Genomic DNA, 16,535 nt, shown 5'->3' on the forward strand with positions numbered 1-16,535 from the left:
TGGCATCTCAACTCACGATAAAATCAGGTATTTTATTAAGAGCTGGTGAATATGATCCACCAAGAAATCTATGATTCACAAGTATTAAATTAACACATTCTGGGCATTTGGGAACCACCTCCACAAAAAAAAAAAACATTGAGGCAGCATTTTTGGTGACCCTTTATAGACAAACTGGAAGATTTTGTTGACAAATGCGAAGAATGTTTGTTTGCTTTCCAACAAACACTGGAAAACTAAGGAAACGCCATTGGTGTCTACTCAGTTTCCAGATTGCCAGTGGAGTAAGGTAGCATTAGATTTTTCTGGACACATTACAAAATTACTAGAAGAATCTAAGTATATGGTAATACTATTTGATTATTTTACTAAGTGGGTCTATTATGAATTTGTACATGAAATTAGCACACAGGTGGCTATTGAATTTTTAAACAGGGTTTTTGTTCTAGAAGATATGGAAAACTCAGGTTAAAAGTCGAATATTCACAGAATAAAATGAATAAAATACTATGATATAACTCGATCAATAGGTAACAGAGATTATTGGAAGACCTTGGGTAATGCTAGATCTAACAAAATCTAAAGTTGAATTTAATTTTAACATGCATTTAATGTGATTAAGGTTGCTTGTACAGCTGTAAAATTGGCTAATGTACATTTGTGGTCTAAGAGGAATTTAATCTCACTACTAGATCTTCAAAAATACACTATAATGAAAAAACTTGGAGTACCTGGTGATGGTTTATTTCCTTTTTATGTTTCTCAGCAAAATAATGCAATAAGAGATTCATAATAAGAAGAGCCTAATAGCAGTTCATTCAAAACAGAAAAAATTTCATCCAATACTACCCCGCCCCTTTTTTAAAATCTAAACCATACTTCACAAAAGCACAGGACCCTCAAGGCTAAATCATCTCACCCATGCTTTTCAGCGTCTACATGAATTCATTAACGGCAATGATCAATAAATTTCAGCTCACGTGCTACAACCATGCAGGTGATACACAAATACTCCTTAAACTGGAATGCTCCAAAAAAATTGGAAACTCACAAATCTTCAGTTTCCCTCAGAGCTGTTGATCAGTGAATGACATGGAGCCATTTCAAACTGAATGCTTCCAAAACAAAAATATTCACATGTGGTGATTGGAAAAATTATGTCCCACTCTGCACCTGGCCTGACAATCTGGGACCACCTCCTAAAGTATTTAAGGAAGTAAGGGCCATATGTACGAACACATTTTCCCATTGACACAGAATGGGAAAAACCCTTTGCTACATCTGGCCCCAAGAAACCTTGGAATTACCATGGACTCCAAGTTAACAATGAATGCCTACAGGACAAATTAGCAAGATCAAGCTTCATCATCATGAAAACTCTGTGACGCATCTTTCCCCGCCTCGGATTTCCACACAAGGTCAGGTACTCTCTTGTACTGTCTAAACTGGATTACGCCAATGGCCTTTACCATGGATCATCTCTATCTACTAGGAAAAGACTACAACAAATTCAGAACTCTACATGTAGGAGTAGTATCCCATCTCGGAGAGAGCATCGACATACGGATTTCAGTTCCCTTTAAGTTTCATCAACAAAAAATTCTATCGGAGATCATACATCATCTGATAATTATCTGCAACATTATCTAGCACCGCTAGATCGTCTTCGTTTGTCCAATAGACGTTGTCATGTCCACTTTTAGGATTGGATCTACCATTTGATCACAATATTGCCTGAACTACCATCAAATTCCATTTTAATGACATGACTACAAGACTTCAGTACATCAAATATTCAATGAATAAATAACTAGAGAGTTGGCTGCTGAAATTAGACGTTTGTTGTTCTTTATTAATGGGAATGGCCCTGAAGAAGGTGACCTATAATTAATAGGAACACCGAAACGCGCGTAGGCCCTTGGTTCCCCAAGTACACCTCCGCTGTAATAATACCATCTTGATATATTTCTCCCTAACTACAAACCATATATCTGCTTATCAGAATGCCATTGATGTACATTTATGTAATTTTGAATATAATCTTTATATGTTTGTATTTATTGTATTGTATATATGTTAGCCTATCTATGTTGGTTTATATGTAAATAGTTCTTGGATTTACTCCATTATTCTTTATTCATATTTTGTTGCTTAGTTTGATTGAGGTGTGCCTGAATTAATATTTTAATACTATATAAAAAAATATATATATATTCTTTCCATTTTCTATATTCTTTATTTATTTGTTCATTTACTATGTTTCATTAAAGTGTGTCTAATTGAGATTTGGTCCCTTGTTGTCTCTGTCATTATTCTATTCCTTTCAGCAGCCCTAAAATTGTTTTTTTATATCATTTTGAATTATCAATAGACATTTATCAGTCCCCATAAGGAGATTTTTCTGAAGCTTATCTGTACCTTCAGATACCCACATTATTTTTGTAGCTCACGTTGTAGTTTCTTCTACTAGTATGCCAGCAAAGCCACAAGCCCACAACTCCTCTGCCTTGAGGGCCCTACATTGGTTACTGGTTGCCAGAAGATCCACTTGCAAGCTGCTTTGTATCACCCACAACGCAATACATGGAACAGGACCACTTTTCATCATGAATAAAATCATCAAATATATTCAACAAAGGAACCTCCACTCAAGATTAGCACCTCGCCTCAAAGCACCACCATACGAGAAAAAGACAATTTGTGGTACATCTTTTTCTGTTCAAGTGGCCAAACTATGGAATTCATTTCTCCCAAATATAAGATCCATGGATAACTATCTTATCGTCAGAAGACTACTCAAGGGTTAGCTCTTTGCTACATAACCACCATATCCCTGTGTTTGTAAACATTTATAATTTGATTATATGTATTTATTATTTGTACAAATACAAATTATTATTTGTACAATTATGTATAATAATTGTTTTTTTCCTTTAAAATATATACTTACTCTTTTGGCCTGCTTAACAAATGTATATATTACTTAAAGTTAAATATATATGAATATTATTCTATGCCTAACATGTTCATAGGCCATTGCATAGTTTCTATATCACATGTTTGATTAGATGCTTATGAGTCTCTGTTTTGTTTATCACAATAGGTAAATATTATCTTAACTATTTATCTACAAGCATTTCATTATTGAATTATTGAGGTAAGATAATATTGTAAAAGTACACAAATAAATTAACTTCAAATACAGCAACACTTGAAAGTCTGTTTATTTGATACAACTTCCTTACACATATATTCCCTTTCTATGTAATCATGTATCTATATATTTATTAATTTAATCCTACTGTACAAGAGAAAAAAAGAGGTAAAAAATGACTGTGTCTTACCCTATACACCTATCAATCTATCTTCTTTCTGCACTCACTGACTCATCCCAAACCTCATTCTACTACTATGATCTCCAAAATAACCCTTCCAAGACTCTTCCCTCCTCTACCCCTCCTGGCTCACCCAAACCTCAGTTTACTACTGTGATCTCCCTAACAACCTTTCTAAATTCTATCTCATGTGTTTCCCCTTTGACTCATCCCAAACTTCATTTTACTACTATGATCTCCCTAATCGCTTTTTACAGACTCTTCCCTCCTCCACCTCTCCTTTACTTATCCCAAACCTCATCTTTCTACTGTGACCTCCCAATTAACACTTTCTGTATTCTTCCTCTGCTGTCCCTTCATTATTCAATTTTAATCCAACCAACAAACTTGCATGCCCTCCGCTGAAATTAACTCAATCCTCCCTTTACTAATACTATACTCATATTGCCCTATACTCATCCACCACTAATCCTTTTGGGTTCCGGAGTAGCGTGCTACTCGTTGAAAAGCACTTTGATGCCTCGTCAGGGGTAGTAAGCGCTATATAGATACAATTACAATTTACAATTTGCTTTATGTTCTTTTGAATCAGCTGTATGTGCTGAGCGTGAACAAGAAAACATATCCATAGGACATAGCCAGAACAATGATAGTCATCACTAGTAGGTGTGGTCATGTATTTAAGAAACCATGATATTTACAGGATTTTGGTATGTAAAAATAATTGTTTGAATTATTGGGTCGTTCATTCTTTTTTTATTTTAGCAAAAGGTATATGCAGATGCATTTACTATTGCATACACTAATATATTTTGAATTTATTAATAGTGCATGTATTTCTGCATTTGCATTTCATATTACTGTTCAATTATTTATTGTAACTACACCTATTATTGCATATTGTTACTAACTTATCGTTGTTTATTTTAGAAAGTGAGATGTTGTATCCATGGACATGCTCTTTAATAATATGCAGTGCTCTTTATATCTGTGTAAGAATGTTCCGTTAGGAGAGTTCTTAGATCGGATTGCATGCATTCCAGCTCTTGCTCAACTGACAGAGAGTTGACAGTTGGGGCTGGACTGAATGGGTGCAAGCTGATGAGCTCGCTTTATCTACTTAACACATAATAAACAGACTCCTAAGAACTTACCTTCTGACAAGAAAACGGTTTGATTACTACTAAACCCTGCCTTTCAGGTCAAGTCAGAGTTGGTGCATTGCAGGCCTGGAGTCGGCAGTCATCCCTTCCTTGGCAGATGAGGCCTCTGAGCCAGTGGGGGAAGTCTTTGGATAAAATGATGGGAGAGTCTGATTCATAGTTCAGGTTTCTAAGATGAAAAACAGACACAAGGGGTGCTGAAAATGTGAGAAAATGGCTTAAAACGCCCCCATTTTTAGGAGTATGCCGTAAAAGAGCATTCACAGGGAAAACAGTTTTCTTTGTGAAGAAAAAAAGGTGAACATTTGAAATTGCACCCTTATCCTAAACCCACACCTTCAAACAGGGCCACTGGAATTATGTGACTGAGCGGCATTTTTCCTATAATTATGGATCTGCCGCATTTGCCACATAATCCATCATCTGCTGTATAATCTTCAGACTGAACCTGGAAAAATTGCTTCTAGTTCAAACTGTTCAAAGGTTACTAAAACACAGTGATGTGTGTTACTGCACAGTGGAAGGCCTGTGCAAAGATTGACTGGTCCCCTTTCTGTTTCTTATTGCTAAGTTTTTGTGCTAAACTGGAACTAACGAGGTGCAAACTATGCCCAGACAGAGTTAAAAGTGTAAAAAATGGCAATAATTAAGTAATGGTATCAGAAAATGTGCTGCATTACACCACACAATTTGCCTTTTCTTGCAGCATAATTTAGTCAAACTTCTTGCATAATTTCGACCTCTCCTGCCACATATTTCCAGTGACCCTACATATAGGTGTTCTTCAGTGAAAATAGTGTATGCACACAGTATGCTTGTTTCATTAACCGTCCTGAGAGTTAGGCAGTCATGCTCCGAAGGCAGGGCTTGTTCATTAATGACAACCACATTCTGGATTTACCTCCCCCCTTACTCTCTCTAAGATTTCCCTTCTTGTGCGTTTTAGGAAAGCCTTGAAGACCTGGCTCTGCAGGGGGTAATCTTCCATCTGGGCTACGTTTTATTTAGTACTCAGTTGTTAGCGCCAGGACACCTGCATTGGTTGTTACGTGCTTTACAAAAGCTATAACCGAATACTTAACAGTCGGGTATATGCCAGAGACATTTCTACAATCGTATATTTTACTGTTCTATCCCCGAGGCTTCTCCGCTGTGGTTAGAAGTTAGAAATCTTGGCAAATCATAGGCCTATGGCTAGGCTCATCGAGTTTCACAGGAGTCTGACTTAATGTCGGTAACTCAACTCTTGGTGTAACTAGCCTTCCGCAGTTCATCTGCTCCCCACCCCACACATCTCTCTATATCAGATCTTTGTGTCCCAAGCGCACTGCGAGATGCCGTAACCCCTGCTGGCAGCCGATGCGCGTCCCTTCGGGCCAGCAGGTCGCCCGCCCCACCCAGGCACGCGGTGCCTCAGCATCTGGCACTGCTGAATAATTGATGGCAGCATGGAGTGGAGCCGGCAGCGGCCTAACGGGGGCACTCTCTCCAGAGACCGCGGCGATCCCGTGATACTGGAGCTGTCAGGCTACTCGGATCAGTGTGTCACACTGAGGCAGAGGCGTGTGTGTACTCATGTCTGCCCTGGGAACGCATCAGGAGCACTGGGACCAGTGGGGCTAGAGGATGGAGAAAAGAGTAGCCTGGTTTACACTCTTCTGTACTCGATGTGTTGGAATTACGCGGCAGTAGAGGGACAAATTATGCGGCAGGTTTGACTAAATTATGCAGCAAGAAAAGGCAATTTAGGTGTAATGCAGAAGTGTCTGATAGTATCACTGCATTCTTTTCTACTTTTTACACTTCTTATTACTGTCTGGGGATAGCCTTAACACCAGATCATAGCAATAAGCTATAGAAAGGTGAGAAGTCAACCTTTGCAGAGGACCTTGTAGAGCCTGCAACACTTGTCACTGCAATTTTAGTAACTTTTGAACCGTTTGTGCTAGAAACAATTTTTTGGGGTTAAACAATCTTCGTATTCCGCACCAGATGGTGAATTATGGGGCAAAGATGGCGTGTACATAATATGCGAAAATGTGACGGCCGCACAATCTCATAATTTCAGTGGCCCTGGTTGTAGTGGATGTGTAATGCAGGTCCATGTGTCACGGCGGGAAGGGAGGGGGCTATTTTAGGGTGGTCCCACACCTGCAAGGGGCCTCCGTTGAGCCAGGACCAATGTATACGCGGAACACTCCATCACATTCTGCAGGAGTGCCTCATCATCTTGCGTTATGCCACTGCTGTTTGTAGTGGGGGAGAGTGGGGTGGCTTCCACTACTCTCTCCTGCATGGAAGTTGTCAATCCAGCAAGTTTATGGGGGTTAGGAGGGACTGGTGGGGTACAGCCGAGCCGGGGGTCTGGCATGGCCCTCGGAGCTGTAAATAATGAAACCGGGGGCATTTACAACTGTCGTAACTCTTTAAACTTTCAATTTTTTTAAAAAAAATCTTTTTAACAATCGCGTCTTCATGTTATGACACAATTCTACTTCTCCCAGTGAAGCTCATTAAGACAAATAACTTCTAAACACAAGTATAAGAACCTCTCTCCTTATAACACCAAGACACTATTCAGTATTAAATGCGCCCCAAGTAACTGGGAAAAAAACATCTTTATGAAGGGAAGTGGCAGGATATCAAAACATATATAGGTGGCTACACAAGTCTGTTTAGGTGCCGTTCTCCCAAGTTTGACAGTGAGGGAAAGAAGGCACAATGTAACAAACAGATATGCCCTGGGGTTACAATTCTGTCATACGGGCAGCTGGGTTTTCAGTCTACTGTAAACAACCCTACTAAATTCTCCCTCATTATTCTCACCCTTTGACTATGATCTCCCTAACCCCTTCCACAGACTCTTCCCTCCTCCATCCTCTCTTTACTCATCCCAAACCTAAATCCTATTACCATAAACTCCCAATTAACACTTCTGGATTCTTTCCTTCTCCACCCCTCCATTACTCCAGTCAATCTAACTAATAAACTCTCATATTCACGGCTCTAATGCACTCATAATAATACTAAAACTGTACTTATATTTCCCTATACTAATACACCACTAATTCTTGTTGGGTTCTGGAGTAGCGTGCTACTCGCCGAAAAGCGCTTCGACGCCTCATCAGGGGTAGTAAGCGCTATATAAATACTTTTACAATACAATACAATACTGTTCAGAGACTGGACACGACAATTTCACACCCAATAGCAATGCCTGTTGCATAGTGTTCTTTCAGGAAATGCGCGGGACAGTGTTCAATACTGCTATCACGTGATAAATGCAGCAGAAACAGTGCTTAATTTGAGCTTGTTGTTTCTGGGGATGAAGCACCAGCACTTATTTTTAAGGGCCAGAGCTTATTCTTCTGCCTCAAGCATTTGCTGCGAGCAAAAGACATATGGGAAAGATGGAGGAAGGGAAAAACGAAAAAGCGTCACAAAGAAAGTAGAAAGCTGCAAGAGTGAGCTGTAGAGGTAGGGATTGTCTGTAAATGGATTGAAGAGGCCTGAGATGGCTTCGGGATTACGCTGCCTCAGTATTCTATGTTCGCACATTGAATTGCAACAGCTGCATGTTTAAGAGGAGGGCTTTAGGCACCGGCACCTTTGTATTCACAAATTAAGCACTGCAGCAGACCCTGCATAACAAACCTTTCTCTAAGAAAGTGACCTAGTACAAGTAGGATCTAATCTCAAGAGCTGAACTAGTCAAAAGGGATATCGGTTTTGGAACTGGGTGTAGTCAGTTTAGCAAACAGCAGAAACTAAAACGTAAGTACATTTTTTGTAGCACAAAGTTTAGTGCCAGGCACCAAGAGCCATAAAAAGCAGATATTAAGAAAACAGAGAGCCATAGACCGAATGAACGTGTTGTTAGGTGAGAGAAGAGGCTGCGCTTTGTGTAAAATATCACCCTCTCCTGCACTTAAACAGGATTCGCACAGAAACACACACTTTTCATGCCGGATTTATGCCCACAGCCCACGACCCAGCTGCTCTTTACCTGATGCTGGGGAGGCAGAAGTGGCAAGTACGGGTGTGCAGCCCGGCTTTAGTTTGTCTTGGAAGTCCCATTGGGACCAACGTTAAGCCCGAACCAGGCCTTTGGTCTGAGCCAGGCTTCAGGCTTCATGGCATCCACTACTGGTGGAGTACACTAGTATGTCTTCCACTGCTGTCCTGGAAAAACGTGGCAAGCACGATGTCTTTCTCTAATCTCCACTTGTGGGTTTTATCATGGCTCTTGCGGGTCATGCACCCGAGAAGACCTGGTGTACATGTGTACAATACAAGGAGTTTGGGAGTCATAGGTAGACACATCAAGGAGCTCAGGTGTCATGGCTAGATGGGCAGCATGCTACATTTACATGGACTAAAGCAGCAAAGAACTCGGAGCAGATGGATAGAGAGTTGGATTGCATTGATAGCGCAAATAACTTGGGCCACATGGATAGTTCTAGGAGCTTGGGCCAAATGGATAGACAAGGCAATGAACTATGGTCCATAGACAGACACAGCGAGGAATTTGAGTCACAAGGATAGACTGCACAAAGAGCTAGTCACATAGATAAATAAAGAAAGGCGTTGGATCACATGGATAGTACAGTGAGCTAGGGTAACATGGATAGAGGAGCTAGGATCAAATGCGTAGTTTGAGGATCATGGATCACATAGATAGACAGCGCGAAGAGCCTCAGCCACATGCATAGTTACAGGAGCTTGGGTCACTTGGATAGACAGGGCTATGAGCTATACGGACGAGCATCTTGGGTCATGTGATAGACTGCACAAGGAACAAGAGCCCCATGGATAAATAGAGAAAGGGGTGGATGGATGGACAGTGCAAGGGGGTTACATGGATAGTGCAATGAGCTAGGGTCACATGGATAGTTTGAGACCATGGGCCATAGTGATAGGCAGTGCACTGAGCTTGGGTCACATAGAGAGATAGCACCAAGGCCTTGAATAGTTCGAGGAGCACGGGTCACATTGACTGAGACTATGAGGAGCTTGGGTGATATGGATAGGTGCTCAAGGATCTTGAGTCACTTAGTATGGCAATTTTGCATTGGCACAGAGGACGTTCAGTTCCAGCACATTTAATCAGGTACCCTTCACAAGTTCTAAAGCCTAAGCGCCTCAAAGTAATTTAGTGTACAGCATGAGCTATTTAAAAATCATTTGGTGTCTGTAGGAAAGTGCCTTTTTTGTATGGACATCCCAACACTTTTTGCCCCAATGCTGTTAGTTATGAGTGTGAAAGTGTACTGGAGCGTGCTGACCAGTACCAATGCTCTCTCCCTAAATTTGATATGAGTAAATGGGTATCTCAATTGGAGAGGACTTTAACTCCCTTATAAGTCCGGTACCCAGGGCATGGGTGTTAGTCACCAGAACCTGGTGCACTAATTGTGCCACCGAGTGACCAGATGACAGCAGGCCTGCCATTGCAGTCTGCAGGATCAGTGTAAACTGCTTGAACTCAACTTTGCCCTCACCATGTGTGGAAAAGTCAAACCACTGCTTTTATTAAATGCCAGTCATTCCTAAAGGAGGCCCCCTGAGCCCAGGAGCCAGGGTGCAATATATTAAAAGTGTAGACATATAAGTGCAAGCGCATATATCCCTATAGTGGCCTTTTCAATGAAAGGATACCATAAGTGGTCGGTGGGCCATGGGATAACATGGACTGGCACCTGGGCACCCCTGAGCTTGCCAACTCCATTGTGGTCCTGCTGAAGTATGTAATGTTTGGTATCTAACAATTTGTCTCATTAGGCCTGATTCAAATCCAAAGTCAGATTTAATGTGACATGCACCCAGGTGGTTACCTTAGAGGTTGCCCACCAGGTTGCCCCAACATTTCCTGTGCCCTAACTGACAGCCTGGAGCTGCTGCCGCCAAGACAGGATTCTGACACCCTGCAAGGATGTGTGAACACTCCCAGTAGTCAGAATAAAGGCCTGCCTGGGTGGGAGGTGTCATCTCCTTTCCTGGCAGGAAGGCTTGTTGAGTGACTCATCAAGGCGGTGAGCTTCTAAGAGCACATCACCTCTGATATGCAAGTAGGCTATCCCCCAGAGGAGAACAAAGCCATCCCCCCTTCCCCCAGACACATCTGCACCCAGGCATGCTGGAAAATTAGGTAGTCAGGACACGTACACCCACAGAAGGCTAGCCATACCTCTAGGGTGGGCTACCTGGTGTGTACAGCTGAGGAATGGTTCTGCCATTTAAAAAAGTTGCAGAATAGAGGGTTCTGGGTAGGAAGCATAGGAAATGTGCCCTCGAAGTAGTCACCTTAGGGGTGGATTAGCCGCTGCAGCTAGTAGTCCAATGGCCACTTGTCACACCCATAACACCCCTGAATCTAGACTTTAAGGGGCACCCCTGACTAGAGAATCTCAGATTTGCTCTGAACTGAAACCAAAGACAAAGAAGAGACCCGGGGGGGACTCCAGAACTGTGCAAAGAAAAGGGCCTAAAACTCTGCACCTGTGGCAGCCATCCTGCACCTGCATGACCACAACTGGTCCTGAACCAGAGACTGGTTCCAAAAGGAAGAAGAACCCCTCTGAAACTGAAAGTCATCATCAGAACTCAGTTGTGCTAGAGGTATTAGCTCCCTGCAGGAAGAAATCGCACTCTCAGAACCAAAAGGTTACTAACCTTTTGGTTTGCCGAAGGATTGCCCAAAAGTAAAGTCTAGTGGCATTTGGGAAATGTATTCCAGACTTCCTAGAAGTTTCAGACGGCTACCCTTTCCCCCAGACTCAAAGATGTTGAATCATCCAAGCGCTGTGTTTGCCACTGCCAAAGTTTATTGGTGGCAAGCCCGGTTACTGACCCCTTTGTTTGATGCTGCACCTTGAGGAAAAACCACAGCAACTTCAACCCTCCACTTCTGTGGCACTGTTGTCAAGCTTTTGCATCAGTTTCCTCATCAGCACCATTTCAGTACTAAAACCAGTACCAGCAGCTCCTGTGTTCTGCACCAAGGATAGCCAGCACACCTCTGCACTCGAGCCGCCCAAGCTAGGTAGAGTTGTCCAGCCTGGTGAATCCTGGTCCAAAGGCCCACACTAGCTTAACCCCCAGTTGGTTCCCCTGAACTGGACCTGCAAGTGACTGAGTGTCACTAGTGTTTTTTTCAGCATCCACAGCTCTCACGTTCTGCACCAAGGTCAGCCAGTACACCTCTGCAGCCGGGACCTACCAGCCAGGTAAAACTGGCCTCACTGTTAAAGCTTGGTCTTGGGACCCACATCACCTTAACTTCCTGTTGATTCTACTGAACTCACCCTGCAAGTGACTGATCGTCACTAGCTGATTTTCCCATAAACCTTAATGATAAAGTTTGACAGTTTTGTAAAGTACTGATGCATCATTCATTCTAAAATCCATAACTTTGCTTATATGTAGCTGATTGACTTTGTTTTGGTGCCTAAATTAATATAAAAATCTACTTTATTGTTATAAATTGATGTCAGATTTCTTTTGAGTCGTGTCATTTACTTATTGTCCATGTTGGTACTCTGAAATGCTTAACAAGTTCCTGACTGCTGAATTTTTTAGCGTGAATTGAAAGAACCCATTTTGGGGTATCGTGAGAGCATTACATAATGAGACTTATTTAACCACACCACATAATACTTCACTTTCCTACCTTGCCAATTTAGTAGCAGACACATTTAAGAGTTGTATTTTATGTGCAATTTAGCAACCATACATACTTTTTTGTCATCCATGTAGCATTGTAAGTTCATCTGCAATTGAGTCCCTAGTGACCAAATATACTTACTTGCTTTTTAACTTAGCATCTCTATTTGTATGCCAAACTACATGATAGCAGTAGTGGTCATACCAGCGCAATACTTTGACAGCAAGGGTATGTATGTGGTATGTGTATAGGGCAAGCCTAGCCAAAAGGCAGTAGAATGCTGTATAGGATGAAAAGCAAGCATACATTCGATGACTGACAGAAGAGATAGCTCCGTTCTAGGAACCCAAGCATTACAGCATTGTGATATAATGTTCTTTGAAGAGATTTGTCTTCAACACTTTCCTAATTTGAAGCAGCGTTTGGGTGATCCTGATGGAAATAAGGATGTTGTTCCAGATGCTGGGTGCATAGATGGAAAAGGCCTGCTGACTTACTATTCTTTCACAGTTTTAAGTCTCCAGTCTGTGACGTCCTAGCTGCAAGTGTGCCAAGAGCCATCATAGATGATGAGCTTGTCTGTAAGATGAATATGGGTGCTGGTCGTGATGGCTTTGTGAAGGATGCAGATGGGTTTGAAGATGGAACAGACTGGTGAGGGAACCCAAAGGAGTCCCATAAGGATACGGGTAATGTGAACAAATTTCTTCTGGCCCTAGATGAGATGTGCTGCTGTAGGTAACGTGCCCTTGACTGGGCCAATGTGGAGTCTCTGATACCATGGAGCAGGGTGTTACTATTATCCAGGTGCGAGAATATGAGATTTTGAACGAGGGGTTGGACTGCCGTTCTGAAGTTGCTCCTGGAAGAAACGGTTTCACTTTCCTTTGAAGCAAGAACTGGAACAAGACTATCTTTTATTTTTGCCAATGTGTTCCATGAGGTTGAGTTTCGTGTCCAGGGTGAATCCAAGGACTTCTCATTGAGTGAAAGTTGAAGTTATAATATAATATCATGTCTTTGTACCAGATTGTTATTGTTTTTTTTCTTGTTGTTCTTGGCAAGTAACTGGGATTCTGTCTTGGTAAAGGCTGAGCTTCACTTCAGGTAGATCTGGTATCCAGTACTGGAAGAGCTGCAGGCAGTATTTAAGGCATTGAATGCGAAGAGCAGTGGAGGCTTTCAAGTGGAACTATGTATTGGCAACATATTGTTATCTGTGGGTAGAGTCCCAAGGGGCTCCATGTAGAGGTTGATGATGACGAGGAGGGATAGTATGGAACCCAGTAAAGCTCCACAGTGATAGCAATCTTTTCTGATCTGGAGGTGCCTATTTGAACAAACTGATGTCATTTGGGAAGGTAGGAGAAAAACCACTGAAGGACATTGCCAATAAATCCCATTCAAGATTTTAGGGTGAGGAAGAGGGTGGGCTGGTCGACTATGTTGAAAACAGCCCAGAGGTTCCAGCAGCATCAGGAATCAGGAGTGACCTCCATCTGTGGTCAGGAGGGTGTCATCTACGATGCATAAAGTAGCTCTAGCGTAATCTCAAGCCACATTGGTAATAGTACAGTATTTAGCACTGATGTTATCGTGAAGTTAAGCGGAGTGCTTTTTTGAAGCTCTAGCAACTGAATGATAAGTGAGTGATGAGCCTATAGTGGTCAAGGTCATCAGGGACTAGTGTAGGTTTCTTTATAAGTGTGAGGATCTGGCCTGTCGTGAGAGCTTCTGGGAAGATGCCTTGTGCGAGAGAGCTTTGAAATGGTGAACAGGATTAAGAGAGCTTTGATGAAGGATGAGGGTAAGACAACATATTCCTAGAAAGTGGTAACAATGGGTTGGATATTTCAAAGTGAACTGCAAGATACAGAGCTTTGAAGGATGACCATTGTGGGTTCTACCATAAGTGATGGGTGTATCAAGAGGAGCTGGCTTTGTGTTGTCAAGGTCCGTCAGATCTTCTGTATTTTTTTCAGTGAAGATGAGATTGATAGCATTGCACTTGTCTGTGGAGTGTGAGACAGGAAGGTCAGAAAAGCGTTTGATTCAGCACTTTTTTGTCTCAAGGGATGTTTTCCTTCTGATGGTGACCTCATTGATAGTGTTAGTATAGTACTTTGCTTTGGCTAATTTCATGAGTTGTCTGGATATCAAAAGCTTCCTGTATATCAGCATCTGTACTGATATGTCAGACTGCATGATAGTCGTAGTGGCCATAGCGCTGCAATGATTCAATTCTGTTGTCTAAAGAGCAGGAAGTCGCAGACTCACCTTAGTCCTATCGGGCAGATGCTTAAAAAAGTCAACACTTTATATCCTGCCTCTAGACTTCTGCATGTTCAAGTGTTTTGTACCGGTATGTATTCTATGATGTAATTATTTTACAACCTTGTAACGTAAGCCGTGATTGGCACTTTACTCTAATTGTCTCTTATTAACTTACTCACTTTCCTGAGTGATCTGAATCCACAATTCGGGTGGCCAGTAGCGCTTAACAAAAAACTCCAGAGAAATTAAGCTTAATGGTTCACATGCAAATCTTTCTGGAATTTTGGTTCAGCATGTTTTTTAAAAATATTTCTTACTTGATGCACACTTACCCAGCTGTCATTAAAAAAGTCCGTGTTAGTCTACTTACTAGGTTTTAAGGTATTAGATTAGGATAAGGATGTAGATGCAAGCTGCAATAGATGTTGCCAGTGGTGGTCAGTCTAGCAGCGGTTAGTGTAATGCAAAAACATGTGCAACGTTGTTAGGAGTTGATTTTTCAGCAAATAATTTCGTTGCAGGACATGTCACCAGAGCAGGTATTAAAAACATTCCAGTTTGACAAAGGTCATTTTTATTTGTTAGATAAAATCAGACCGTAACTGGAAATCTGCATAAACATACAGTCTAACGTACCACCTCTGGTGAAGAAGTGTCATTCAGTTTGCACAGGAGGCTCACTTCAATGGTCAGTGGTCCTGGTCACTAGGAAATCTTTCCCATCATTCATTGTCCTCAGCTGCTGCACTGTTGAAGAATTTACGGTTTCCTGACTTCCTATGCAATAAAACCTCTGCTGGACACTTTAATGCACTGCATTACTACTCGTAGAGTGTGCATTGGTGGTTTGCTTTCTTCATTGTCCCCCTAATCAAGTCCCGAACGCCATGCTAGGTCATCTGAATGAATTTATCATCTTCCCCTGTAAGGCTGTAGATGTGAGGAAAGCAAAGGCTGCCTTTCGTGAGATTGGTGGATTTCCAGATGCTGTGGGCGCTAGAAGTGTGCCACGTGAGCAGAGTCTATGCAACAGCTGCCCTGACCTTTACACATGTCTATGCTAATGTCCCAGTATAGACACAAGGTATGTTAAAATTGCACAGTAGTCTTCCTGGCGTAATGGAAACCTGTCACAGGTTTTTGTGTGCTGTTGGGTAAGTACCATAATCTGTGTCTTTATGTAGCACAGTTATGCACTGTACACACGCTGCATGTCTACACTTTAATGCACTGTACATACGTTGCAGGCCTACACTTGTTCTGATTGTAGTGTCACATTCTAAAACTCTTCCATGGGACCTTATGGTGCACTCTCGGTAAGGGTTTTGGACACCTGCCCTTCACTCTCAGGTTCGGAGAGACAGGAAGTGCAATGCTGTACATATCCACACAAGAAACACTATTGAACACACACTTGGATTGCTCAAAAGCAGATGTAATTGTCTGCACATTTTAGGAAGCAAAACCCACACAAGGTGTGACTTAGATATAGGAAACTCCAGTGAGAATGTGTAACACAAAGAAGGATAAGCAGCTTGGGCAAATCCCATTAGAAACTATTATGATTAGGATGTTTCTGTTCAGCACATTTCTATTTCTGTTTCACGAACATGTTGCAAAAAAAACAGAAAACATTTTGCTTTCGAATACACCGGGGATAAAATGTGTTTCTTACCAGAATAACACAACTCTAACAGTTCTGCTACTAAAATCCTGCTACTTATTGGCAAATATGAACATATGTTTGCAGATCGTAGTGTGATCACAAAAGCACATGCCAGGAATCTGATACATAACTTTTTAATTCGAATACTTTATGTTCTGTCAAGCGTCACACTAACTCTTGTGAAAAAAAAATGCATTTTGAAAAACTTTCAGATATTCAAAATTTAGAAAGTATTCAAATAACCTTTGAAAGACATTTCTCACTTTGTGAGCTGCTTCGCAACATTACTGCAAGTGTTCTCGCTCGGTAATAAAGTTGGGTGGACTTTGGGATTTGTTGCCATCTTTAATCCCGTCAATTGTGCCGATGGAAGGTGCCAGGGTGCGTTCTCTATCATCACGTCTATTGTGCTTGTTTCCGGTTTATCGGTTTCT

The sequence above is a fragment of the Pleurodeles waltl genome, chromosome 7 (assembly GCF_031143425.1).
Source record: "Pleurodeles waltl isolate 20211129_DDA chromosome 7, aPleWal1.hap1.20221129, whole genome shotgun sequence".
Taxonomy (NCBI): Eukaryota; Metazoa; Chordata; class Amphibia; order Caudata; family Salamandridae; genus Pleurodeles; species Pleurodeles waltl.